General features: G+C 34.9%; 1 protein-coding gene across 3 annotated transcripts in view; it reads left to right on the plus strand.

Annotated features, from left to right (window-relative positions):
* The first annotated feature begins 13,094 nt into the window (after positions 1–13,094).
* Cdep (Chondrocyte-derived ezrin-like domain containing protein) overlaps positions 13,095–25,588 on the plus strand; it is a 295,887-nt gene continuing 283,393 nt past the window's right edge. For 2 of the 3 annotated variants that reach the window (XM_085807131.1, XM_085807132.1), the window contains exon 1: positions 13,096–13,478. The gene's annotated coding sequence lies outside the window, so the exon portion shown is untranslated. Of the gene's footprint in view, positions 13,479–25,588 lie in introns of all 3 variants that reach the window. The other variant, XM_085807133.1, reaches the window with a different exon arrangement.

The following is a 25,588-nucleotide window of genomic DNA, read 5'->3' on the forward strand; positions in this document are numbered from 1 at the left end:
TCACTGCTTCCTCTCTTCTGCTTGGCAAAAAGGCCACACTTAAATACTTGGCGTTCGCCAGACAACTTTGCATAAACTCCTTCACGCTTATAATTCTGGCCGGAAGTAGAAAATAAGAAGTGATAGTAAAGATTTAAAATAAAATAAACGTTAGTAAAACTTAAGATCCTTACATACTTCCCGCCAGAGTTAATTTGTTTGAAACTGAGGTCTAAAACGACCTTGTTGAAAACTTTTAACTCTAAAAACTAACGCGAGGCCAACCTTTTACAATCATAACTTAGCTAGAAACTAGAAAATTTAAAAGAAAGAAATTTGTTACAATAGCAGCTCCCGGGATATACAACAATCTTTTTTTTCTTTTTCATCTGTACTGCATCTAAACAGGAGCTTTATTCAATTCTGGTTCCTTCCAGAGATCTGGAAGGAAAACTAGTTTAATGAAATGTTACAGAATGACATTGCAAATAACATATAGAATATACTTTTCTTAACATTCTTATTTCATTCATGACTATTTTAATTATCTCTCCCCGTGCTCTCTGACATGTGTTGTAAAAGAACACCAACCACGAATGTGTTTCTGTCTACGTGTGCCACACTTCCTCCTACAATCAAAACACTAACGTGTTAAAATTCAACATACGAGACCTCTTAACACACCCTAATTTCATCTCTAGACCCTGAGGTACTATTCTGAAAGTGGCTAACTCTAAAGTGTAGCGTCAGAGAGCCTAACTGCATCATTCAACCTTTAACATATATTCGTCATGATTTAATCTTTACAGTCACACGAATAACAAATTTTTAACATTACTTTCACTTTTACCATATCACGGTATTTCTTAACATTCAAAATAACAGTTCACATGTATACAAGAACATATCAACATGCCGTTAATTTTACACATTTGAAAACATACATTAGTAGTACATTGTTAACTTCTATTCTTTTCAAAGCAAGTGCCAATTCTTTCTACATTGAAATAATACTACATTTCAAAAAGTCTTTCAGACTAAAACTTCTTTCTTGCTAGAATGTTTTAAATAAAATTTATACAATAACTTTTTACAATATTTAAGTCTTTACACAACGCTATTATACATCAACTTTAGTTTTACGCGCGAGTAATTGAAAAACATAATAAGAAAATCGGTCACAACTCATTTATCGCCCTTTTGGCGATAAAGGTAGACCTCGCATGAGGTAAAACTTCTTAAAATCTGCCACTTGCAGTAAAAATGAAAGATTAACTTAAGTTTGTAAAGTAACATAAAATTTTACTTATCTTTGTAATATTCAGACATCCTTTTCTGGGCCCAGTCTTTAAAGGTATAGCTGATAGTAGCTTGGTTGATCCTCCTTCTTGTACGGGCTCGCCCTTCAGTGCTTTCCTCTGGAAGCTTCCGTTTTTCACCACTACGGCCACCCTTGAACATCTTCCTTCTGTCCTCTGCTTGTGGTCTTGGCCGTTTGAAGGCAGCTGGTCTTGGTGGAACCGGAGAACTTCTGTCGTGATCCTGCTTGGACCTCGTTGTTGGCCGTTCAAATTTTTCTTGTACTTTTTCCTCCGCCGCTGATGGCCCTTCCGCAGTTCGGCGACTTTTGCTGCGGAGAGTTCTGTCGGATGAGTCAATCTTCCGTTTCACAGCCGGGTTATAGTTGCCGTCCTTTCTCCCGGTCCTTTCCACATACGTCGTCCTTCTCCCTTCTTCATTCTGGGGATGTTCGTGAACTCTGTTTTCTGGACGGTGGAACGGCTTCTTTTTCTTTTTACCTTCAGTTTTTCCGCGGGGCAATTTTCTTTTCACTTGCTTCTGTCTCTCATTGGCTTGCCCTTGTACTTGTCGTTTTCCCACCTCTGGAACTTGTACCTGCGGTGTCTGCCGTACCGGATCCTGCAAAAGATCTGAAAAGATTTTCATTTTATTACGATCGAAGTAGGGTTTAATTTGATCCATATTTGCGGAACAGGTTTCACCATTTCTTGCCTTTAACACTACAACAGCGTGAGTTATTTTTTCTATAACATATGGTCCTTCAAAGCGTGGAAAAAATTTGGCAGTTTTATCTTCTGGTGCTGAAGAAAGTGAATGCTTAATTTTTAAAACTTCATCCCCTACTTTATAAGTTACTCCCCGTCGTTTCAGATCATAGTATAACTTCTGTTTTCTTTGTGCTACTTCCGTATTCTTTTTTGCTTCTTTTATTAGTTTTTCTATATCACCCATTTTAAATTCTGGGGCTCTTTGTTGCACATAAAATAGTTTATCTAACGGTGTTATAACCTTTCTGCCTAGAAATAACTCAGCAGGAGTTTTGCCCGTTGTATCATGTTTTGCGGTCCTAAGGGCGAAAGCTAATTCATTGACATAGTTATCCCAGCTTTTATGAAAATTTTTAACATAACTACGGATAATTTTCACTATATTTCTGTTGACCCGTTCCGCTATATTTGATTGCGGCCGATACGGGACCATTTTTAAATGACGTATGCCCAGTTTTTGACACATGTCTTCAAATATATTACTTACAAATTGAGGACCATTATCCGATATAACTTTTAGGGGCGCCCCGTATTTTAAAATATATTTATTTAAAATAGAATCAGTAACTAATTTCGCGGAGGCTCGTTTTAAGGGAACAATTTCGGTCCATTTACTAAAATGATCAACCATAACAAGGAGATAGCGGTTTTTATTTAACTGACTTTTTGGGAAAGGGCCCAATAAATCGATACCGATTATTTCATTTGGAAATTCGGATTTAATACTATTTAGAAACCCGGCCGGGCGGAAATTAATATAATTAACGGCTTGACATGTTGGGCAGGACTGGGCAGGACTTGTTAACTTTTGCAGTTCAGGAAAGTAGACTGCCTCGCGTACGCGTTGGATAGTTTTTCGAATACCAGCATGAGAAGCTAAAGGGCTGTCATGGAGCTCTTGCAGGATATTTAATCTAAGACTAGCTGGGATAACAGGTCGAAATTCGTTGTTGGAATTCGTAGTTTTTGTGTAGAATAATAGACCATCTATTAGTTCGTAATGGGCCGCCCTATTTCTTATCGCCACAATATCTTGGTGGCTAAAATTTTCAGGATCCTTCAAATACTCATAAATACTTCCAAACTCAGGATCCTTACCCAGTTCGGTTATTACAGTTTCTCGGGAATTTATTGTACACGCTGTCAGCATTGCAACTTTTACGGTATTACCCTGTTCGTCTAATTTAATTCGTGATAGGGCATCTGCTACGATATTTTCCTTTCCGGGGGTATGCTTGATTACCAGATTATATTCTTGCAGCTTGAGTGCCCATCTTATTAACCTTGGGGATAAATTTTTCCCTGAGTACAATCTAGTTACCGCCGCATGATCAGAATATACTGTTATCGGCGCCTTTCCAAAATAGACTCGGAACTTTTGCACTGCTAACAGAACTGCAAGTGCCTCTCTCTCGGTCGCGGAATAGTTTCTTTGTGTTTGATTTAAAGTTCGGCTAAAAAATGCCACGGGCTGCTGATTTTGCGAAAGTACCGCTCCTACCGCATAATCCGAAGCATCCGCTGAAATTTCTAAATTTTCATCCTTTTCAGGAAATTTCAACACAGGGGCTTGCGTTAATGCTTGTTTTAATTTTTCGAAAGCACTATTGGCTTCGGCAGTCCACGAGAATCTTGCCTTTTTCCTTTTTAATTTTAACAATGGCTCAGCGATAGCCGCAAAATCTTTTATAAAGGACCTATAATATGAACAAAGTCCTAGAAAAGAAGAGAGCTTCTTTGCCGTGTTTGGAGTCGGATACTTTTGTACAGCGATTATTTTTGATTCATCTGTCTCGATCCCTTTTTGCGATATTTTGTAACCTAAATATTTTAATTCAGGGGCTGCAAATTTGCACTTTTCGACATTAACTTTTAGACCGGCCTCATTTAATAAAGAAAACATCTGTCTTAAATCCTGTATATGTTGGTCGAGATTACCACTAGTAATAATGATATCATCTAAATAGATAAATGTGGACTTTCCAAGAACAGGTCTTAACACAATGTCCATGCATCGCTGAAATGTTGCTGGGGCGCCTGAAAGGCCAAACGGCATTCGCAAAAATGCATAAGTGCCAGACTTGGTTATAAAAGCAGTCTTAGGCACGTCCTCAGGCCTGACCCCTATTTGAAAATAACCATTCGTTAAGTCTAAAGTCGTCATAAATTTGGTTGATTTTATGTTCCTTAAAATTTCTTCTATGATCGGTAACGGATATACCGGATATTTCGTTATGGAATTTAATTTACGGTAATCAATAGCGAATCTCCACCTTTTTGGATGCTCCAAAGGATAATCATTATTTTTCTTACATAAAACCACCGGACTAGCATAACTACTTGAGATAGGCGTTATGATCTTTTTACGTAGCATATGGGTAATATGCCATTCTATAATTTTTTCTTTATTCTTATCATACCGGTATGGTTTTTGACGAACCGGCAATGCGTCTCCGGTGTCAATACTATGGTTAGTAACCTGAGTAAATCCTGAAATATCACTAAATAAGGAAGCAAATTCACTTACCACTTGTCGGATTCTATCTTGCTCGTCATTAGGCAGGTGGTCAAGATTTAACCTTGGCGGTTCAACCTTTTCTACACGCACTGGTTTCATCGTCAGCTTAAGGGACGCTGCATTAAAATCCAGTGTAGCTTGTGCGTCTGAAAGAAAGTCTATTCCTAGGATTAAATTTGCTTGCAAATTCTTTACTATAAAAAACATCACCTTTACTTGTTCGTCCTTGATACGGATGTACAAAGGTACTTTACCTACGCACTTACATTGTTCTCCTTGCGCCGCTAATACTGTTGTATTATCCGCATTATATATGCGGTATTTGCGAAAATACTTTCTAAAAAAGACTTCTGCCACACAGGAACACTGCGCGCCGGTATCCAGGAGTGCGGTGGCCGGGATATTATTTACCAAGACTTCAATCTTCGGAAGAGTTAAATTTTTCACCATTACTGTATTTAACTTGTAGGAAGAGGGGTTTTCGTGGCCTTCGGATTTCCGCACCCTCTCGTCAGCAGAAATCCGTTTTAGTTTAAATTATTTTTCCTTTCGGTGCTTTCCTTCTTTCTCCACTGGCCTTGAGACTTTTTTCCTGGGTTGCTATTGAACTGTCGACGTTCGCCGGCTGTTTTTGAATGCTCGGGTTTCCTTGCCCACTGATTCGCTTTTTCTCCGTAGCCATGTGCTTGAGTTTGCTGTAGTCTTGGCGTACCAAATTGGTTTCGCTGTTGATATTGGCGTCTTCTTTCGACGTCCGCCGTTCTTCTACTTTCAAACTGCATTGCTAGCTCAAATAACTTTTCCAGTGTAGTCGGATTTCGTAATTCAATAAAGTCTTGCACTTGGGGTAGTAACCTCGGCAAAATCACGTGAATTATTTCAGGATCCGGACGGTTTCCATACAAGAGCTTGAAAACGTGAATTTTTCTTAAAATAAAGCTCGAGAGGTTTTCCATTCTTTGCTGATATATACTGAAAAGTTCTGTTTCTAATTTCGCACGATCCCTTACAACAGGGAAGGCTTTTAGTAGGGCAGTCTTGAAATTTTCGTAAGTATAGGTGGGACTTCCTGCTTGACCCAAGAGACTTCTGCCGATACATTTGAACCAGTTAAGCGCTTGGCCCCTCAAAGCGCTGGTAGCTAAGGTAACTTTTTGAAACTCGTGCACGGGGTAGAGCATGAAGTGGTCATCCAATTTTTCCAAAAAACTGGTTACCTGTGAGTTTCCATTAAACGTTGCTTCTGGTTTCATCGAAGCGCGCATGGTCTGGACGATGTACCCAAATCCTTCCAGGGTGGCAGCTGGCATTTCTGGATTCTGAGCCGTTTCTGCAGGCAGCACAGGTTCTTCCTGAAACTCGGCCATGGTTATTCTTCGTCGGGCGCCACAATCAGGTTCAATGTTTCTTCTTACCTTCTTCGGAAACATACAATGACCTGACTAGAACAGAGAGCTTACTAAAGCTATGTTCACTAATTGTAGTAAGTAGACAGGATAAAGACGAAGGGTATACAAAACCCTTTATTTTTCTTTATATACAATGACTTCCGTACTTCGGAATACAATGACCCTCCACTCGGGGTCTAACGTAAAAGATATCAAAATAAAACTAAACTCTAATTTAACTTTAGAATAAGATTGGCCTTATAATAACAGGAAGCGTATGTAGCACAGAGACTGTGAACACTACAATACGTTTAATTTATCAAGAGGATTAAAACCTCTGGCCTGGAAGGCAAATAGCAACTGCGTAACTTCTAAGATAAGCGGCCTGCTTCGAACTCACTGCTTCCTCTCTTCTGCTTGGCAAAAAGGCCACACTTAAATACTTGGCGTTCGCCAGACAACTTTGCATAAACTCCTTCACGCTTATAATTCTGGCCGGAAGTAGAAAATAAGAAGTGATAGTAAAGATTTAAAATAAAATAAACGTTAGTAAAACTTAAGATCCTTACAACTGATTTTAAAGATTTTAATGCACTGGCACAAGACAAATATTTTCGAAAATATGCATCGTTTCTAATTTCCTTCTTTCTGCTTAAGATATATTTTTCGTTATTTTTACTGCCTGAATTTTAACTATTGATGCTACTGGTTTCTGTGTTTAGTCTCTTTTTTTGTGTGTGCATTTGAAATGACAGTTTATTTGATAAGACTACTGCTGTTTGTGTGCCTACTGATTTGAAAGATTTTAATGCACCTGCACAGGACAAATATTTTCCTGGCTACTCATCTATTTTTTTCTAATTTCCTTGCTTCTGCTTAAGATATATGTTTCGTTATTTTTGTTGCCTGCACGTTATTTTCTGATTTCTACTTAGAACATTGCCGTGAAAATGCTGTGTAGTGTCCTTTTGAAATTCTCGCATAGTGGTTCAGCATTGCAATTATCTCTGTCATGTCCTTGCACGCAGAACGTGCATTTGTGAGTTTGCCATGACAGGACATTTTCGAATGGCCAAAGAGCTGGCACTGAAAACATCGCAAAAGATTTGGTATGTCAGGTCGTACGAGGCAGTGTAAGCATCCAGCATTAATAATTTTTGGCAGATCGGACGAACGGAAGATCAGAATTATGTGTTTCGAACTGATCAATTGACCTTCTTTGCGCATCTTGATCTGCCTGGCAGCACAGACATTCTGGTCAGACAATTTAGAGACAATTTCCTCTTCTGAAACATAAACGAAGTCGGTCTCTGACATAAGACCAGGAGAAAAATTGAGTTTTTTTATGTGCTGACACTTTAACATGGAATTACCCAAGCTTGTTCAATCCAAGGAGCGTTACATATTGAGTAGAAGAAGTCGTTTGAAAAAGAAGATTGCCAGAGCGCAGCCATTTGATATTCATCATTTCTCCAATACAAGACTAAGTGTGTTTATGAACTAAGAATCGATACTACTTTTATAAGTAGCCTTGAGGGATCGGGAAATTTTTCGAAGTTATTCGAGGAAATAACTTTAAATGGAATGCAGCAAAAAAGTATAATTTAATATGCGATATAAGAAAGTCATGTGTCTGCATATCAGATTTTTAACTGTTCAACCTGATCTAATAAAAACTATTATCAAAATGTTGGTTTCTGGAAACCTCGATCTTTTTTTGGAGGGACGTTAGTACTGTAAATTTATTGGGGCAGGGGCAAGAATTTTTTTTTTTTGCATAGGGGCCCTAGAGTTCTAGTTACGCCACTGCCTCTATGTGCGATGTCTAGTGATCCAAACGACTTTAGTGCATTGACTCCAGGTCATTTTCTGATTGAAGACCCTTTGCTTGAGATTCCTGAATCTGACTTGTGATGTTAAATCTTCAAGACTAGTGGCTTAAATAAAGGTATACAAGGAATGCCGTGGCATAGGGTCCCGAAGGCTTAAGAGGCCCTTGAATGTCCTGCTGAACGACATTTATATGTCGCAGATAGGGGGTCCTTGTAAGCAGATATAATAACTGAATTCCATGTTTAAAAAAAAAGAAATGGCTGTATGCTTTAATTTTTTATTCCCCTTTCAAGTCATTAGCTATAACCGAGGCCAGACTGTTGTTCGGGTTTATTGTGAGAATAAGTTCTGAATTTGTTGAGACGAGTACGTGACAGTGGGTGCAAAAATTAAGAACAGGAAGTCAGCCCCCCTGAAGTTCACTAGAATTCCGAGTAATTCCAGTTTTAGGAAGTACTCGTAATTTTATACTGCAGCCCCATGTCAAATTTTGTTGCTTAAGAAGAGAGTCAGTTGGCCCAGATAAAACTGACTACTTTTTCTGGTCATTGTAGACTTCACACCAGTTCTTGTTTTAAAACTTGGTTGTGCAATTAATTTATTTACATATATCTCATGATAATGGTTCATTCCGGAAGAAAAATGTTTGAAAAACATAAAAATCTCTGAATAGTTTTTGTGTATATACATAATATGAGGAAAACGTATCAAAGCCTCTTTGCTTAATTATTTTTTAAACTCATAATAAAATCTTATTCGATGTGATTCATATGATATATATTTTGTTATTAAGATCGAATAATCAATAGATATATTTTTGAAGTATATATCAAAGAAGTAACCAGGCATGATTCTGGTACTTAGTTTGGAATGAACTTTGCAAATTAAAAGAGAAATCGTGGTATATTATTTGCAGTTCTCAATTTTCAAAACATATCATTCGGATGTTTAATTTTGTTCATATATTTAATCTGTTACTGGTATTTCCGTTAACCAATTCCGAAAAAATCAGTCCTAGTATTAAACTTAAAATTAAATTCATCAATATGAGTGATTCTTACAGTTTAATATAATACGCATTGCTTTGGTTCACTATAAACCGCGTCTCATTTATCAAATTGTTGCCGTCAAATTTTATGGCCCTGAATTATTTAAAAAAAAATTAAATAATGAAGATTCTGATTGTATGAATGTATGCTTCTCGCATTTTTAAAAAACGAAGGTACCTAGAGCCGTTAAATTTTGTATAACATAGTCTTTCACCCAAACATGTGCACCTGGAAGCCCGAATTTTGAATTTCCAATTTGATTCATTATTTATTTCATATTTTGTAAAACTGTAATGAATTTGAAAGGGAGCAGTGGCAATATTGTTCGAAACAGAACACTTTTATCTCAGCGCATGAGAGTGCTGCCAATCGTAAAAGGTGTAACATGTTTATTTATCCTTTAATTTTAATTAATAAAGTCGACTCTATGAAAGCAATATGTTACCGCCGCTAGAAGTAAAGCTCTTTTATCTTTCTCACTATTCAGTAAAGCCTAAGATACTTTCATACTTAGTCTAGAAGGTTGCTGAAAAATAAGCTGAGCGTTTTAAAAGCAACAAGCACAGTTCTTGAAAAAAAGTTTTTACTACCTCCTGATGTGATTGATTTAAGTAGACACGTTTAAAATCATGACATGTTTAATTAGAAGTATTCAGTATTTTTATGAAATTATATTAGCGGACTCATTAAAATCATTACGCACTTTTTCTTTTTTACGATAACTATATTATGCAGCTTGCCGTACAAGCGGTTGTTTTAAAAAATAATATAGCGAATATAAATATGCTGTTTTAAAATATATTAAGATTTTGCTGTTGAACTGAGTTTTATATGGCGTAAGTTAGATGAACGTAATACTTAATAAATGAACTTAACACGTAAAAACTTAATTATGAAAAAAAATTGTTAGCTATCTTTCTAAGAAAACTGGATACTGAACGAACTGGGGAGAAAAACTAAAAAGATTATAAAAATATATGCTTACACTTAATACTGCATCTAGAGTTCTAAACATATGCTGCTATTCAGCTTTTAAAAATTTTGCGATTTTGGTGTTGAACTGTATGTGGTGTAACTGTGAAGAAAACGATGCTTAGTAATAAAGCTAAACAGACAAAAAAAAAGTACGCTAGAGATAAAAATGTTTTATTCCTTAAAGTGTAGCCATTGCTTGCTTGGAAATCGTTGAATTTCTTAATCAAAAACTCATAAATGCTTTACAAAATATGAAATAGATAACAAAACAATTTCCAAATTCCTAATTTGAGCTTCCAGAGGCCCATATTCGGTGGAGGATTACTTTATAAAAAATTCGATGGCTCCAGGTACCGTCATTTTATCACAATGCCAGAAACGTATATACATTTATGCAAATTCTTCATTATTTAATTACTTTAAATGTAGTACAAGGCTCTAAGATTTGGTGGCAACAATTTGAAATATAATACAGGGCGATAATATTTAATAAACTGATAGACGTTGTGACTGATAGGCGTTGTGACGTTCAGACATATGCACCGCTCAGACATCCAGGTGCTTAATGAGAGATATCTGTTGTTAGAGACAGAATGGACAGCAGACCTTTGGAAGAAAGGTGCAGCGGAAACCCCCCTGGTGTGGTTTCCGGACATAAGGGACTAATTAAGTTTCTTTTCCAAGTTGTAACAAAAACGAAGAGAGGGCTTTGTGTAAAAAGCTTTTGATGCTGCAAACGAGTGAAAACAGATGCATCCTAGCGTCGTCGCCGAGTCAGCGGCCTTTGTATGATGTATGGTTGAAATGATTTGATTATTTTACTGTTCAAGAATTTCTTATTAAGTTTTTAAAATAAATATTTTAAAAGACAACCTGTCTTTTCTTTCACCCAAGACGGGTGTTCTGACTTTACAGCGTATGCACAAGCGACAATCTGTCAGTGCTTGGATGTTGCTCAGGATTCATACAGATGGGTTAAAAAAATACTAATGTTACAGCTATTCACTGTGTTATACACCGTCAAGCCTTGGAAGCTAAGACTCTTCCAAACGAACTCAACGATGTCTTAAAATTACGCATCAAAATTCCCAATCATATTGTTACGAAACGCCCAGCTGCGTTTAGATAGTTTCCCCGCAAGGAGGTTTTAGGGTTACCAGAAATTGACAACGGAGTTTAGGGTTACCATATTTTGGGCGTAATCGCACATTTGGTGACAAAATTGGCGATATACCATGGACGGAGAGAGAACATTCTAGAAAGAATTCTTACTGGTTTACCTCAGAATGTTCTCGAAGGCAAATCAAAAGCTATATAAACCCTGCATGTACGCGAAGTGAGTAGTGTATCGAGTGCATTGTCCAGTGTATCGTCGTGTTTTATCTTGAGTGTTGAGCTCCGAGAGTGATCGGCCGAGTCGAGAGCTGTAGTTAGTATTTTGGAGTGAAGCTGTCTTCTCTGTGATGGCCTGAAGGCTGCTGTGTTGCTGATTGTTTTAGCGTGTCTGTCGCAGTTTTTCTACGATTGTAAACGTGATTTTGGAATTGTCCTGAGTAATACTGGCTAAATAAATTGTGTTTTGATTCTTCATTAAGTATTGTAATCAATCGCTTCAAATCCACGAACCCGTAGAAACGCAACAATATTAAAAAGAGTGTTTTAAATACTCGACTTTTTACGGCTGTTTGTGAAGATTTGGGAACAGAACATAAACACTGTTATTGCATTCGAAAGTATGCTGGCTCTCAAAAGGAAATATGTTAGCAAGATTATTTGAATTTCCAGATGTAGTGATTCAGCTGTTGGAAATTCAAAATCAAATTGAATTGTATGGAATTCTAAAAGCCAAGTTTTCAAGCTGTATTGGCTTATCTATCAGATATTTTCGATTCGTTGACTCATTGAACTTGAAATTTCAGAGTGTCGAAGATAATTTATCACATGTATGCCGCCGCAGCGTATACTGATAAGTTGCCACTTTGGAAACGTAAAACTTAATTATTCCTGCTTCTCCGAATTATTTGTAATCCTGAAAGAGGGCTCTTTAAGGAGGTTTTTTAAGGATACTGATACAGTCAAAAGTCGTTAATTCGGACACCCATAATCCGGAATGATCTATAATCCGGACCTCAAAGCTAAAAACTTTCTGCGCATGCGCCGCGTTGGCACATGCGCACGGGCGTTTTACGTGTGCGCGTAAGACCTTGACTACTGCGCATATGCGTGTGCGCAAGTGCAGAATACGTTTTCGCCTGCGCGTTTAATGTATAACGGACGGTGTAAGCTAAAATTATCTAATTATCTATTTCAGTTAATGTTAATGATTGCGTTGTTCCTTAATCTTCGAATTGGATTCCGCTTATTATTTTTTTCAGACTGTAAGAGCAATTTTATAAAAGTAAACTTGAACTTTCGATTATGTCAAATAGAATTTCCGATGCTGGAACTTCCAAAGGATCTACAAAACGAAAGTATGTTTCGATGTCCAACAAACAAAAAGTGGAATTGCTGCAAAAAATGGATAAAGACATGAAGAATGTGACAGAGAGGTTAGTGAAAACGAAAAAATTTCGATTGACAAGTTAGTCGGTATTCTCGGCACAGCAATTAACGGGACTTAAACAGCGGAATTTTGTAACTGAAGAAGAAATTATGTCTGTTTATAGAATTAAAGAGAAAGTATTATCACATAAAAAGAAGCAACTTAAAAAACTTACATTGAAAGAAATGTTTAATAAAGTAAACAAATAAATATTAAGCTTTTTTTTTTTTTTTTGTAAATTTTGATACCCTTTAGATCATAATTGTTCTTTATTTCATAAATTACGGTTTCATATTTTTAATTTTAGAATTTCTGCATGCCATCTTACGAGATTTAAACTGATGATCTATAATCCGGAAAAATCGATAATCCGGAATCGCGAAGTCCCGACGAGTCCGGATTAACGACTTTTGACTGTATTAAGAATAAAATATCAAATCATTTTCCTCACCTTACTGAATTCAAACGTTATAATGTTTGTATAATTATTTAAAAAGTGCTGTTTTAATGTTATTCGATATAAAACTTCAGCTAAAGAAACATATTGTTCTTAGTCGATATAAAACTCAGCTAAAAAAACATATTACAAAACTCCGTTGTTTCTTTTATATCGAAGTCCAATAATAAATTTTTATTCGTTTCAAATTGTATGTTATTAATGCTGACGGGCAGTACCTTTGCCTCAGCGAGCATTGTGTTAGAGATTAATCAGTTCCTTAACTTACTCCCAGAATTTCATTGAGTAGTTGCTGTTGAATTTGTTGACCGCATTCCCATTAAATGTATGAATGTAATCGTTACCGTAAGAGTTGCACTAAGCTCTATGGGCTGAGTTACAACTTAAAAAATGAAATAAAAGATTCGTTTTCTATATAAAATTTGTATGATAGAAAAATCGTTTCCATTCACTTAACAATTGTTAATCAATATTTAACTTCTATTTATTGTTAAGAAACTCTGGAATTTCTTAATATGTATATAGATGCCTCAGATAATCTACGTTAATTTATAATAAATGGCGCTATTTTTTATTCATTCGCTCTTAACTCTTTTATATGCTGTGATGAGTTAACGTATTTAAAGCGTAGAATGCTGCTAGAAAGTTCAGAGAGATTCTGAAATCCGGTAAGCAAAGCATTTTGGTTTGTTTAAATTGCGGAGTGAGTTTTTGATGTTTTGCATGAGTTTGATTTGCCATTAATTACATATTAAAATTCCAAAAATACAATGTATAAAAGTTTTCACTTTTTCAGGGCACTTAAACTCAATTTTTTGTCCAAGTGTAAAACATTATTTCGCGAATTGGAAACAAATTGGATTTAATCAAATTTTCTGGGAGAAAGTTTTTTTAAACATTCGTTTACGGAGTTTGTTCTGTCGCATTTCGCCTATTAATCATCTAGAATTGTTGCATCTACTTTTGCACTTAATTTTGCCTAACTTTTCAACATGAAAGTTCATTTTACCTATAAAACACTAAGTTGTAGGGTGCGACGTCATGTTTAATGTAGTGAAACTGATATAATCATTATGCTAACTTGATCGTGTATCTTATTAATGTTAGCTTAATCTTATTAATGTTTAATAGCTTATGTTTAGTAGTGTTATGGTGCTATTGCCCTCTGGTTTAAGGTTGTTGCTTAATCGAAAGATCAGTGTTAGTTCTCTTCGTGTACCTTAATGTATTACATCAGTTGTTACATTTAATGTTGCAATACTTTTATTCCAACATATTAATAAGCAGATTTGTTTTGGTTCAAAATGTAAATAAAATTTTATTAGCAGGCCCTTTTCGCCTGAAATTAAATATATCTGAATTGTAATTAAACATTTGTAAACAGGATATTCATTTTTTGTACATATCTCTAAAGGTGTAAAATGAGCTCGTATTTCATCTTCAGATATCATTGAAATGTGCCAGTACATTTAATATAGAGTGCTTTGCATTTGCTATTTCTCTAAACTATTATTTTTACTGCATGTATGTCTGCCACCGCTTCCTAAATTTCTTAATATATTGTCTGCTTAAAATCTGCCATTGCATTTTGTATCTTATTTTTTTGTTGTGATTTTGATTTAGTAGTTTAAAAAAATGTTTTTTTCTAAATGCTGTTGAAAAATAGTGATTAAATCAGTAAGTTTCTCTGAAAGCTATCACTTTGATGTGTTTAATCTTATTTAATATTTAAACTTGTGTACATGCATTTTTCATGTATGCCTATGAATTTGTGCATAGCTGTGGTTCCATTATTTATTTATCATTAAGTTAAACTATGCTGAAGGAGTAGTTTAAATTGATATTTGCTGACATTTGCTTTTTCTTTTAATTGTTAAAGTCTGAAATTTTATTTGCTGCATTTGCCAAGAAGTTTAGTGCTTTTGATCTATTATGTTAATTGCAAATAACTTTGTGGCTTCCTTGTATTATGAAGCTGTGTTTCATTGTCAATTATGCATATTTGATTTATACTGGAAATTATATTTTATCTTATTCTTCAAACTGTGGGGAAAATGCGGAACCATCCACTTATTTGTTTGACGTTTGCTTGGCACTTTTTACAAGAGTAAGAAGAATTGGATTTTTGTCAATTTTCTTTGACTTTTTAAGTGAAAATAGGTTGATGTGTACATGGATAAAGTCAAGGGAGTGCACAGTGCCATTTTGGTGCAATTCTGGGATTTTTTTTTAAGTGAAAATAGGTCGACGTGTACATGGATACTGAGTTTGTACAATTCTTAAAAACATGCCAAGCAGTGGGTGATTCTGCACTTTCCCCCAAAAGTGTGATCATAATTAGAAGTGCATGACCAGAAGTATAATTGAACCCTTCAGTTATTGTTGTTATCTTACAAGATTCTGTTCTTAACCAAATGGAGAGAAAAATGCCTTCCGAACAGCTGTGTCAGTTGAAAGTTTAAAGCCCTTGATTATAGAATATTAGAGGCAACAAGCGATGTTTCCTAGAAATGGGCTCTTTTTAACCAATTTAAAATGCAGATTTCCACTCATTACGTATTGCTCTAAGACACAAAACATTATTTGAAGTTTGATATTGAGAGTAAGGATTTTTTTGGAAACCCTTTTAGTGGGGCAAGCAGTAAAATTTTCGAGCCAAGGAACATGAGGCATATGTTAGAAAAAATTAAACACAGAAGTCTTCTGTTTCTCAACATTGTTGGTCCGAAAAGCACACTTTCAATTTTTCTGCTGCCAAAATTATTCAAAAACATCTTCCATTGGAGAACTGGATTTTCTAGAGGCATTTCACACTCATAAAAATCTTTCTGTTCTAGTTAATGATCCTAATTCCAATCCAACTTTGCCTTCGGCCTTTAAAGAAATTATGTTTTAGTTCTGGTTTCACCAACAGATGGCACCACTTGCTTATTCTTGTCCAGGCTTTCTTATCATATCTAATCATTATTTCGTATCTTGTTCATTTGCGGTTTTGCAGCTGAGGATGGTGGTTCGGTAAAACCATCGAAACTAGTCCTGTGAAAATTTTGTAAATATAACGCTGATTTTTGTTGTTTGACTTCTGAATCAGTAAAATGTATTTTATATTGTACATTTATTTTCATGTTTAGAATATTTGACTGTCATTGTGCAGCACCTTAATATCGTTTGTGTGCTTATATCTTAAATGGCTGTGATTGAAGATTTGTTTATAGTGGAAAATACGAACTGCTGTATACAGTGTAATCTGTATTGTGATGGTTAATCAACTATCTGTGTATATTTATGTTGCCATTTCCGATTTGTTACTAAAAATTCAGAATTTCCTCTTATGTTGACATTTTGTATGATTTTTCTAATCTTTATTCAACATGATTTTTATCTCTCTCTATTTATTTGTTGCTCTAGTTAATACATTTGTCCAAGTTTAATTGCCCTTTAGAAGTAAAATTTCCTAATCCCGTTTAATTTTTCACTTCTAATTTACATGAGGCAATTTTACAGCTCTACACATTCTTCCTGAAATAGGATAGTCTTTTAAATTTTTTTAAAAATTTCTTTTTATACTTATTGCTGATATATATATATATATCTACACATTAATCTTTTGGCTACATTTGACATATCGGTACGACATGCATTTGTTTGGGCAGAGACTACTCTCATGATGTTCTGATATGTCATCGAAACTGAGACGAGATTTAGCTAGTTCATTCTGGTTTATTTCAAAGTATCTGTTACAACAGAACAAATAATTTGAGTAGTTTGGTGAACCTTGTTTGTTATACACAACCCCATAATGACAGAAATAGAGAATATATTTTATCAAAGTGATAATGGCAATTTTAATGAAAGTAGTGATCTTGAATCTGATGAAGAGTTTTATAATGATTCTTTAAGCGATAAAGGGGAATTTCAAAGGGAATATGATGAAGAGTATATAAAACTAGAAAGTGATAATGATAGTGACATTATTCCAAGACGTAAAAGAGGTACAAAATACTTATCAAGCAGTGATAGTGTATTTTCTCATGAAAAATTAGATGAATGGATTTGGAAAGAAAGGAAAATGTATCTGATGTAAAATGGTTCTCTGAAGTACCTGGAATCAATACTTTCATTAAAACTGTCATTGTCCCTTTGATAAAATATATTCTCTATTTCTGTCATTATGGGGTTGTGTATCCCAAACAAGGTTCACCAAACTACTGAAATTATTTGTTCTGTTGCAACAGATTCACATTACGGCTAATCTTTGGAATATGGTAACAGGTAGTTTGGTGACATTTTGGTAAGGCGATAAAGGTTACTAGCTAGGACTTTAGCAATGTACATGGATAAAGTCAAGAGTGTGTGCAATGCCATTTTTGTGCAGTTCTGGGATTTTTTTTAAAGTGAAAGTAGGTCGACGTGTGCATGGATACCGTGTATGTGCAATTCTTATAAACGCTGCAATCAGTACCTTTAGTGTAGGTAGTAACCACCAACCAAATCTGTGATTTTTCTGCCAACATTTCGGTAGTTTTTGATCACCGTAAGTCTTTGGCCCAGAAATTTAGTGGCCGCGAGTCCAAAAACAGATCAACCTAATTTCAGACGTCCTGTGCAGAATAGAAGATAGCACCATCAAAATGTAGCTGCAGGTGAGCACCATCAAAATGTAGCTGCAGGTGTTAAAAAGAATAGGAGTGATGTCGGGCCATATGGTGCATGTGGCAAAAGATCCCATTTGAGCCCGTACAGAGTCCAGCTATTGAATGCAGACACATGTGGTATTGGCTTGATGGAACATTGCCTTTTTATGCCAGAACTCAGTTCGATGTTTTTCCTTGATAGCAGCCTCAAGATGGACTACATCATGCTCGACACCTTCTCCTTCTTGAAGTTGAGTTTGTCAGATATCAGGCACCTCTGCTAAATAGCATTTTGTGCCATACGCATCAAACCCAGTGCTTCCTAGTTCTATTTGTTTGGGTTGCTCAGCTTTGTTTATAAAGTCTTAACAGCCCCTTAATAGAGCTCAAGTGTAACTGTTTAGTTTTGAGAATACCTAAAGTAGTCAACATTATGAAAAGTTCAAGGTCAGTAGCCTGTTCCTCCAATATATTTTTTCCAGGATGGCCGTCAATGAGTACAGCCATCTTGATCACCGTAAGAGCTTCCCGAAAGTATAACCTTCAGGTCTGTCTCTTTTGGCAGTATTTGGGGCTGTATGTTGCTCCATCCTTTGAGATAGCCTTTTTTTTGCCTTTCCTCTTAGGTTTTTCGAACTCAAGTACCCTTAACAATTAATTTTCAACTTCAGGGCATATTTTTTTTTTTTTTTTTTTGTGTGTGTGTGCTCCAGACATTCTGTTTTTGATTTTGATTTTATCTAGAGAGGTTATCATGCTTTTAATAGCTTCCTGTCCTTCTTCTGATGTCGACCGAGTAGAAGTAATTTCTACCTCAATGAAGGATTCATTTCTGCTCCTTCGATTGATTTCCTCTGGGTTTCCATGTTTTGAGAAGAAAGATCTGTCTGAGACGTTTTACCTGGGAAAACAGAATTTCTTGTTGTATTGTCATTTTCAACCATATATAAACTAGAAAAGAAAGTACATGATAGAAAAAGGTCCACCAAGTATTGCCTGTTGCTGGGTAAGGCAAAGTTGCCAGGCATTTTAGAGGCTTCATTAAGACGCTATAACCACACTGTCATTCACACTAGGCACTGGTCACATAACACCAGGATTACGGTAAGGGGTTCGTGGCTTCTTATTTATTATTCTAAGTTATCCTGCGAGTTAATACAGGACATCTGACTATCTGCCACCTGCTGATGTATCTGGTAGCCACTAAAGCCCCAGGGGCTGTACCTCTTACTGACAAGGGTTTTACCTTTTTCCAGATACTCTTTCTGAATAATATACCATGGCATTCCCCCAGATTCAAAGCATGATCTTTTTGTTAGGCAAATTGCACTTTGTGATGCTGCCAATGGGCTCATCAGGCGCAGATCAACCCTTTTTTCAGCCTGTGTTGTTAAGTAAATCCACTTTTCATCACAAATGACAATCCTGTCTGGAATTTTATCCTTGCTTGGATATTCGAGCACATTAGTGCAGGGCCGAACATGTCTGTCCTTATATGCTTGAGCTATCTCATGCAGCAACCAGTGATTGAACTTGTACGTCAAGTTTATGTGATGCATAGCGCGACTAATGGACATGGCACTAATGTTTAATTTCTTAGCAAGCTCTTGAGTGGTTGCATACTGATCTTGTTCCACAAGTTCTTGCAGGCGGGCCTCATCAACATCAGTATGCCGGCCAGAACGCTCTGCTTTTTGAATGTCTTAGTCCTGTTGTTTTAACTGTCAGTACCAAACTTTCACAGTATCATATGATATTAACATTAGAATGTAAAGCTGTATACATGATTGAGTGACATTTTGCAACAGAACTGGAAGTAAATGATGGTTCTAATGTGGTAGTGTGATAGTTCCATTTCAGACACCTTGTACTTAATGGTAGCATTATTTTTTTACTAATTTCACAACATAGCAAATCTCTTTATATCAGATGCCAAAAATTGTTTGACAAAATATGATTAAACATGGCACTGTGAACTGTTTGCACAGACAATATTTGCAGTGGTGGGAAACTTTTGTTAAAACTTGATATTCCCAATTTCTTCTGATCTAAGGTAATTCAAATGGTGCCTTTTTAAAAAGTGCTGTGTCTAATTTTAATTCCTAAAAAATATTCTTGCTGAAGAAAATTTCTTGTAATGGAGATGTCATTTACAGTCAAGTTTTTTTAAGGTAATTTTGACATTGAAACAATTCATTTTTAGCTCTCAGATCTCTCAAATTAAAACCACACTTGCACAATAAGTATTTTCAACAAGTATTCAATGTAAATAGTATTTTCTATTTTATTCTCCAAAATTGAAAAAAATTGTGCATGAAGAAAAATTTTAGAAGAATGTTATATAATAATGGAACAATAATAAATGCATTGGAAATTAAGTAATAACTCTTAAGTTAACAAATAACTAAATATGCATAGTTGTGTAACAAAACAAAACCTTAGCATTCTGATCCAAAAACTCTTAGTGGCGCAGTATCCATGGCCTGTAGCATATAACTGCTTTGAAAATAAATGAGGGGAAAAAAGAAGAGTTCTAAAAGAATGTTTTATACTGATGGGATAATAGTAAATAAATGTATGTAATTATTATCAGCAATTAATTAGAAAATAAAAATATATTTGTTGTTATGAATAAATGCATATTGTTTTGTAACAAAGATAAACCTTCAGAACTTTTTGTAATTGTGTAGAAAACTGGGCCTTAAGGTTTTCGTATGTGAGTCAAAACTCAACCCACATTCCCTGAACCTCTGCTGTATGGGTACTATATAAAAAGGCTTAATTTCATTGTCACAAAACCCTTCCATTTACAGCAGTATGAATGCCTGCATAACATTTTTCACTGAGAAGTACACATCCAAGTTCATATGTATGAAAATGAATCATGTTTCAAATACAATGTTAATTTTCTAATTAGTGTTTGCTATTGCATTTTGACAGTAGCTTTTATTTATTAGAGGTATTTAATTTTTGAATAAGAGAAAAGCTACTGCTAAATCTATAGAAATGTAAAAAGAAATATATGTCACATTGTATTATGTCTGTAAAACATTTTACCTTATTCTCTTTATTGAGTTTTATGCTTTCTGTTACTTGCTTTTTCTGGGATTTTAGAAACAAGCTATTTGAATCAAGATGGTATCACAAAAAAATTTAGGGATTTGAACAGCTCACAAAGAAAGTTTCTATTAAAGGGGGGGGATGTTGAGAGGATAATTTAAAGAAATTTAGTTTAAAAAAGTAAATTTGTTTTATTAGCAAATATTTATGGACTATAAAATTATTTTTAGAAAGTATAAAATTTCCATTTGTCAGCAAACGCTGTTCAAGGGATATTCATTAAATTTTCTTAAGTGATATGCTGACTTCTGTTAAAATCCTCACAGTGATCTTACTTTTGTCACTTGTGCATTTTATTATAATAATTTATTCCTTTAAAGGAGAATTCCTGCCACACTGGCAGGAAAAATTAAAGCAGCAACTATTAAAAGTCACATAAATTATTTTGCAGCTAAGGACATAGAACTTGTATGAAATGTTTATTTTGTTGTGCCTAACGTAGCTTCAAATTGCAGAATTGCCTATTCCTGCAAAACATTAATTTTAATAACAACATAGGAAAATGTGATATTAAGTGAGATAGAGAAAAGTTGATGTTAACAACTTTTGAGAGACACATAGAAAAAATTAATAAGGTGTACTATTGCCCTGACTGAAATGTGAGCTTTAGAGCAATTTTCTGTGCTGCGTCTTTAACTGACCAAGAGTTCTTGGGATATCAAATTATATTCACAATGAATGACAACTTGAAGCTCTTACAGAGTGTTAGATGAAGCCTACAGTGATGCAAATCAGCATCCTAGTGCATCCCACACATGTTCTGTCAGATTTAGATCCAGAGAATATATAAGCCACACCATTTGCTTTGTTTCTTCCTCTTCAAGGTAATCAGTTACTAGTGCAGCTTGATGGGAACAAGTATTTTACCAGTTGTACGTCTCCTAAAAAACTTAAGGATCAAGAAGCTCATCTCTGTATATTTCAGCCTTCATAGTTTCACTGGTATAAATGTGTATTTTATTTTAGGTTCTTAACATAAATACTTTGGGCTACTTATAGGTCTTCGTAGACCTGTGATATTGTCTTGCTTCCATTTTCCCAACTGCTTACCATTTCTCATGGTTCTTCAGATTCCTTTTCAGTGGCATATTCCACATGCAAAAATTTTATCGAACTACTTGTGCACTTCTTTAAAGTAGAATCTGGAGCACTTTTGAAGCACTGAAAGAATGAGCAAAAAAATTTTCACGTTTTTGTCTAGCAAAAGTTAATCCCATTGGGCTATATGAAAACGTTGACGTGAGCTACCAGCCAACTGCCTTTTATTGGACTTCACGTAATAGAATTAACATAAAGCACCTTTTTATACTTATTTTGTACATTTTTCATGCCAATGTATGTCTATATATATAGTTGATTCCAGTTAATTGAGCAGAGGAAAAATTCCAAGAATGTAACATTTGGAGCCACTTAAGTGTCTGCTGAAACTATCCATAATTCTGCTTTTTTAATAAAGGGGAATAAAAGACCAGTCTGAAAGCGTACTAGTCACTAGACTAAAGTCACTAGACTATCATCACTAGACTATCTTGAGTAGTCTAGTGATTAGTGATGGTTAACAGCTAGTCCAGTACTCCAGGCTAGCGGGCTTGAATCCTGTTTAAGCCTTGGTGGTTTATTGTATCTTTCTCATATCTTTTGGGTTCATTTCAGTTATTGCCTGTGGCAGTATTCTGAGTAATCAGAAAATTAACCAATGGGTTTGGCAGTTGCAGAACTTACAAAGCTTTAAATTATTCATACATATGTATTTTATGTAACAAAATTGAAGTCTTTTTATTTACTGATATTTTTCCCTTCGATATCATTGCTTATATTCAGAAGTAGTTTTATTACCCACAAATTATTTTAATACAAAATAAAAGGTTTGGGCATTTTAAGCGCTGAACCTACATAACGTACGTATCCTTCCTTCTATTATATTAACAGAAACTCTTACAAACAAAGTGATAAAAAAATTAGTAAGTATATTAAAAATTTGCATCTCAGTTATTTTACTATAAATGGTGACACGTTTAACATAGGCATTCATAAAATTAGGTTTTTCTTTTTAAAAAAATTTTATTATATAAATTTTTTAATTGCAGTTATGTCCATCAGATAGCTGTGACATCCTGAATCCTCTGTATTTCAAGTGTCACTGTCAGAATTCAGTATTGTGCTGATCTGTTGTGAAGTAATATTGTTCTTAAGCTTGAAAAAAATAGTGACTGGATTTTTAAGGCATTTTGTGCAGGATGGATCAGCAGCCACTTACTTTTGACAAAAATTAATAAATTGTCACTTTTACAGGCCTACTAGAAGTTGCAGATATATAGAGACTTATTATTCTCACTGGTAAGGTGGAAAAACACTATGATGGTATATACAGTAATTTGCTTGAAGTCGGTTTTTGGAACTAGGGTATCTCTATGTATGTGTGTAATGTGATAATGTAAATGTTATCATATGGATATTATTTTTGAACTGACGAAGTCCTGTCCATTTGTATATGAAAACGTATGAAATACATCATTTAATGTGGTCAACAATTTGATTAATATTATCATATTAGTATAGGAAGAGTTTTTTTTTTAAACTGAAGTAAAATAGCCAAAAAAAAATATGTCATCAAATAAGGTTAAAATAGATTATAAATTTGTCAAATGAGAGAAAATGTCACCAAGTAAAGGAAAGATAAAGGTGCCAAATAGCTTAATTTTGATTTTAGTCATCAACTATTTAAAATTAAGCAAAAAAAAAAAAAAAAAAAAAAAAAAAAAAACAGCCTTGGTTTGAAGTTTTTTGAATAATTCTCAATTTTGAGAACAATCGGTCTTAGGTCCATCTTCTTAGAAGCAAACAATTGCTAATTTTATTTTTTCTTTCTCTAAAACAATTTCTGAAAGAAAAAAAAAAAAAAAAAAAAAAAAAGTGCCATACTGAAATTGGTTTTTATGTCTAATTTTAACACTAAGAAGATGGTGGCTGAAAAATAGGTCAGAATAACAGTGTCTCAAAAAAAAAAAAAAAAAAAAAAAAAAAAGGCTCAAATGTGTATTTCGAATACATTTACTTGATGCTATAGCATTTGAAATAAATAAATATGCTGAATAATTTTTTTTAAGTGAAAACATTCTTAAAAAAAGCTTATTATGTGAAATGGAAAGTTGTGGGTGCGTTTAAACTGAGGAATTTCTCATCTTTAACTTTGTATATGGGGTACATTGATAAAGATAATTTAACTCTTGGTCAACTAACGTGATGACCCCATTGGGAAAAAAAAAAAAAAAAAAAAAGAAAAGAAAGAAGGAGAGATTGATAGCTAGGCATTCTTTCATTTTTGTTGTTTGATTTCTAAATTAATTCTTTGATTTCTTCATTTTTCTAATTATAGAATAGCATCAAATGAAAATGATCCTGGATATGATCACATGAGGAAAATTCAAAATGTCTTTGAAATATTTAATTCTCGTTTCACAGAAATATGTAATCCTACAGAAGAAGTTACCATTGTTTTAAAAGAATTGCTGAGTACGCCAATAATCTTGGAAAACAAAGCATTAAGGTGTATCAGTCAGTATCAAGGTCTACAAACTTTTAGATAAAAATTTATATACACTAGTTGTCATTAATTATCCCTCTGAGCGGCATAACCGGTTTTATCCGGTCATGAGATTTTTTTTGTCACTTGATACATATTAGCTTAGATATTTTCCTTTCTTACTTTTCTTAATAATATAAATATAATCTTAATGAATATAAGTTTATGAAAATAGAGGCTAAATTAAGTAATTATATAAATTTAGCTAATAAATGCTGCATAAATACAGGTCTTCATGACAAATCCAAAAATCCGTGCTGCTCAGAGGTTTAAGGAAAAATCACAAAGATGACAATTACGGAAAAAGTTGCATAAAGAATTTAATGAAGCTGACCGACTGCATATAGCACATAGTAAGGTATAAAATAACATTAAAAGAATTTACTAGAAAATTATTGTATTATAGAAATTGGCATGTACATAAAATGAACAAATTGAATGTGTCAGTTTGGTTTAGGAAAATCGCATTTAGTATGGGGTATGATCTTCCCTAGAAGAATAAAACACATACAGTGATGTGGGATGCTGTCATCCGTAGGAAGTGAGAGCCATTGCTCTTGCATAGCAGTTACAAGCATAGCAAGGGTTTGAAGAGGAGGATTGAGAGCAACTATATGTATTTCTAAAGCATCCCAAATATGCTCAATAGGATTGAGGTCCCGATGATCAAGCTGGCCACTCCATGCGCTGAATTGTTTGCTGCTGAAGATAATCATCGATAATGTGAGCCATGTGCTGTCTAGTGTTCTCATCTTGTAGCAGTAAATCATCACCTATTGCCCTAGCATTAGGGCACACATAAGAATCAAAGATGCCATATCTGTAGCTCTGAGCGTTCAATGTTCTATGTGGAAAGTCATGGAGGTCTGCACGCCCACCCTAGATACCACCACAACACAGACACTGCCCCTTTCGTATGCATTTCTTTCATGGATGTTTGATGGATTATTATCCATCATGGGTTCCAGTTTCTCTCCAAATCAAAGAGGCTAAAACTGAACTCATCTGTAAAGAGTGCAGCCCTCCATTGATCAGCTATCTAGTAGGCATGTTGACGTGGCCACCTCAAACGTTCCCTTCTATGACATGACGTGAAGGCATGCAAGTGGCTGCATGCTCGCATGAAAACCTACTTCATGAAGCCTTCTATGCATGGTTGATATTGACACCAACCTTCTGGTGTCTGCAACGAGGGAAGATCCGATTTGAGTTGCAGTTGTTGTTTTATTCCTTTTCATCCATAACAACAAGTATCGCTCATCATCACTTGTCATAGCATTTGACTGTTCGTTGCTGAACTTCCTGGATGCCACATCTGTGGTTAGAAGTTGTTGCAGAAGTCTATGAATCGCAGAAGGACTCACAGTTAGTCATCTGGTCATTTCTGTTTTACTTTGTCCAGCCCTAGTCTCCGAAGAGCTCACCATCAAAGTTCTTAGTT

The sequence above is a fragment of the Stegodyphus dumicola genome, chromosome X1, assembly GCF_044657685.1.
Source record: "Stegodyphus dumicola isolate Sdum_Otavi_A_Nest chromosome X1, ASM4465768v1".
NCBI lineage: Eukaryota > Metazoa > Arthropoda > Arachnida > Araneae > Eresidae > Stegodyphus > Stegodyphus dumicola.